Genomic DNA, 4,321 nt, shown 5'->3' with positions numbered 1-4,321 from the left:
CAGAAGAATTTTCGAGGCTACAATCTACCTTGGCGACTCCATTGTTGAAGAATTCGAAATTCATAGATTCATGGTGATTCCACTGGAGTTATGAAGGACCCAGATGCTACCATTCTTATTTCAAGGTATGCATGCATAAATTTTTCAGGAATTCATGGTTTCCCAAATCATTTTCCCAAAGACGCATATTTTCTAAGGAATGGTCCAAAATTCAATGGAGAAGATTTGAGTTTAACTTTGAAGCATATATCAGATTTCTGTGATTTTACCGAGCTTCTTAGAGTTAAACATGAGGATGTTTGCATTATGTTGTTCTATGATTCATTTCAAGGGAAGTGTAAATGGTGGATTGAAAGCTTTCCTGCCAAATCCATTAAGTCATTTGAAGACTTTTGGTTTATGTTTTTGGAGGAATGGATAGATAGATCAGATTTGGTGACAAACTTTCCTTCAATTCAAGGTTTCAAACAATGGAATGATGATCATATTAATGAAGTAATTGATGAAAATTTTTCTTTGTCCTTGTCTTCGTATCTAAAATCATTTGAGTGCAAGGCAGAGGATAAGATGAAATTTTTGGATGAAGCTGCTAAGGACATTGAGAAAGACATTCAAGGTCTACAAGGTCAAGTTCAATCATATAGTCTTCATGGTTATGATCATTCTTTTCATAAGGTTCCTATGTCAGAACACAAGGAGAGGGTGTTGCTTCCTATCTCTTTTGTGATTGAGGAATAATACACTGTTATTGAATCTCAGTTGGCACAACCAGAAAGTTATGAGAATCATCAAGCTGATCATGTATTCTGGGATCCTATAGCTAAATACATGGAAGAGTTTTACTCTCCAGTGTTTCAGCTTTTCTATGAAGATCAGAGGCAAGTTCAGTGCAGCGGTCATCACAATATCATAGTGGCTCTGAACTCCGATGCAGTAAAAAAATCAAATATCAGATAAGACAAATGATTGGCTACATTGGAAATTTCACATTGATTGAGCTGAAAGAAGTTTGAAATTGATAGGGTAGGTAGGTAGGAAAATGTAAATAAGCTCAAGGTTGACTGAGCATTTTTCAGTAGATGTAGATTTCTTTCTCCTACAGTGATCATCAAGCTTAAGCCTGAGGTGAAGGCCCAAGAAGCTTGAAGGGGATGCTTGGAAAGAAAATCTAGGTTTGTTATAAAGAGGACAAAGCACTGGACCTGCATGTTCTTAGTGTACCATAGGGGCACACTATCCCAAGTGGAGCCACCTGTTATCACTCAAGAAAAAATATTTTAAATTCTGAACATCAATTTTTTTTCAATTTTTCAAAGGGTTGGTGTCAATTTTGGGTCTAGTCTTTTCATATTGTTTTAGAGTCTTGTTAAGAGTCCTGTTAGTATGTCAATTGGGGTCAATTTTCTATTTTAGTATATCGTTGGTCTCATATCTCACATGAATATCATATGTCAAAGTTCATATACGCTACGAAATTGTCTAGGTGATTTCGTAGCGCAGAAACCCGATCTAGGTGATTTCGTGCTGATCCATAGCGAGTCTCACCCAGCTGTCATATTTATCAGAATCCGCTGTGTTTTAGGTCGTTAGGTGTCTTGGTATGGCACATGTTTGCAGTTGTTACTGAGAAGGAGACGAAGGGTTTTGTATACAATCTACATGTATTTAATGGAAAGTTGCTTGCTGGCATCAATCAAAAGATTCAGTTATAAAAATGGGAGCTCCATGATGATAGTTCAAGAGAGTTGCAGTCTGAATGTGGCCATCATGGCCATATTCTTGCACTATATGTTCAATCTCTTGGAGATTTTATTGTAGTTGGTGATGAAATCAATCTCCTTATTGATATATGGCACTGGAATGGATTGTTTTAGGGTACACTGCAGTAGTAGAGGCCATAATATTATTAATGTTAACAATGCTCCTATTGGACCGCCTGGGAAAGGGCCTCAATGCGGTGGCCCAGAGCGCGTTGAAGCCATTATTGACTGTGGTGCCTTTCTACCTATTTCTGTTGATGGATATCTACTGGAAAGTCGAGGTACGCCCTGTTTGTGATGTCCCCTTGTGCAATCCCGCAGAACATCTTCGACACCAGAAACCAGAGATAAAAAATGAGAGGAATGATCTGCTTATAGTCATGTCTCTATTTCTCTATTGGCTTATGTACCATGTTACAATTTTGTGCCTTCAGCTTTAGCGGATGGATGAGCAACTCCAGAGGCTTCCCGAAATGGTATCATAGCAATCGGGGAAATAATAGATAAATCAAACTCCAGGTGAAGATGGGATGAATTAGTTTCAGGGCACAACGGATGCTGTGAGGCAATTTATGTGGTTTTTTTTGGGGATCCGAGGAATAGGCATATAGAACATGTTATTGTTTTTTCGGATGACCATATCTACCGTATGAACTATATGGACTTTTTACAGAAACACATTGATAAGGAGGCTGATATCACAATTTCATGTGTCTCGATGAATGACAGTCGTGCTTCTGATTTTGGTCTCATGAAAATGCAATGGATAGTATTCAAAGGCACGATGAAAGCCAAAAACAACAAAGTTTACGAGATCAGTGTAAATCTAAGCCATTCAATGACCATCAGAGTATGGTAGTTGATTCAGGACCTCATGATGTTGGAAAGGGTGATTCATCTGACCGTAACTCTAATTCATCAATGGTAGATTCAATCCATATCTTTGATATCACTCCAAAGAATGTTATAGCAACAATTGGGCAGAAAGAATTTTGGAGAGTCCGGAAAGCGATTCTAAGGCTTCGTGTGATGGGAGGTTTATGTATACTCCATATTATGTTTCTCCAAATTCTTATGGCACTGTAAATTATCCAGGCTAGTTTTTGGGACAGAATTTGATATCTCGCACTAATATCACTGCAACAGAGTTTGACAAGTCAACAAAGTGTGCTCTAGCCAAAAGCAGAGAACATTTATCTGGAACAACAAGTTACAGTAACCCAGGGGTTTCAAAATCTCAACCTAATCCAAACCCCCTCCCAACAGCTGGCATTGAAGTTGAAGATTCATCACTGCAATCATCTCACAGGTTGAGCAACAATAACTTAATGGGCAGAACTACAGTGGGAGGCTCGCATGTGAATAAAAGTTGGCAAATAACTAGCAATCCTGTGATAACTTGTGCTTCTGAGGGCTTGAGAACTGTTCCACTACAGGTAGACAATGTATTGAAATATCATGTTCAGCACGGTCGAAGTGCTGTATTGCCAAGTGGTAGAATAGAACATAGAGAGAGAGAAGATGGTTTATGTAAGGATGGAAGTCAGCCTATTCATGGTGATCCATATTTTGTTGAAGACAGATTGTGCTTACCAAGGTGTCAAAATGAAGAAGCTGAAGATGAGTCTAGAGTGGATGACGATGAAAATTATCAAATTAAAAGCAACAGCTTATCAGACAATATTGCAGATTTAAAAGGTGTTGATCATTTCTATTCTGGAGGAGAGTTCTAGGGTGTCGGGCAGAGCCACGGGATACATGAAGCCTTCAAATCTAGTTTGGCTTGTGTTGAATTGCAATATGCTGGGGAAAATACCTCTAGAGACCTACAAAATTGATGATAGAGGTCGTTTGCTTTATTTTAGTGAGAAGCCAAAGGGGGCTGATCTAAAAGCTATGAAAGTGGACAGAATAGTGCTTGGTTTGTCACCCAATGAGGCTGACAAAAAACCATACATTGCATCAATGGGTGTGTATGTCTTCAAGATAGACATTCTTCTCAAGCTTCTCAGGTTTAGATACCCAACTGCCAATGATTTTGGATCAGAAATTATTCCTACATCAACAAAAGAATGCAATGTACAGGCATATCTTTTTAATGATTACTGGGAGGACATAGGAACAATCAAATCATTTTTTGGCACAAATTTGGCTCTTGGAGCTCAGGTTCCAAAGTTTTGTTTTTATGATGCCAAGAAGCCAATCTTCACATAACCCTGTTTTCTACCACCAACTACAAATTTCTCGAAGTCTTGTTGCTTTGACATATCTCAACATAAATTCATGTTGTATAACTGATGATGAATGCTAAAATCTTGAAAGACTTTTGAATTTAAAAACTTCTGAAGATGATCCCTAACGCACAGCAGTTTCATAGCGCGCTACGAAACTGCTGTAGCTACATAATTAAAACCTAGTCAACCAATTTTGAGGGACCGAAGGGAAAATTTTGAAAAAGGAATCTCTTCAGAGGATCATGTAACAGGTGTCAACATTCAACAAAGGAAGAAACAGGTGGAAGAGACCTACATTTGAACTCTAAACGTTTTGTTATAAAGTGA

At 38.3% G+C, this 4,321-nt stretch overlaps 1 pseudogene; it reads left to right on the top strand.

The window, feature by feature from the left end:
• The first annotated feature begins 1,918 nt into the window (after positions 1 to 1,918).
• LOC149262631 (glucose-1-phosphate adenylyltransferase large subunit 1 pseudogene) lies at positions 1,919 to 4,058 on the top strand (annotated as a pseudogene).
• The last annotated feature ends 263 nt before the right edge of the window (positions 4,059 to 4,321 follow it).

The sequence above is a fragment of the Pinus tabuliformis genome, chromosome 6 (genome assembly GCF_031772625.1).
Source record: "Pinus tabuliformis cultivar Carrire ecotype Pingquan chromosome 6, CPIR1, whole genome shotgun sequence".
Classification (NCBI taxonomy): domain Eukaryota; kingdom Viridiplantae; phylum Streptophyta; class Pinopsida; order Pinales; family Pinaceae; genus Pinus; species Pinus tabuliformis.
Note: the sequence above shows the minus strand (reverse complement) of the source record. Positions and strands in the feature narration are given on the sequence as shown.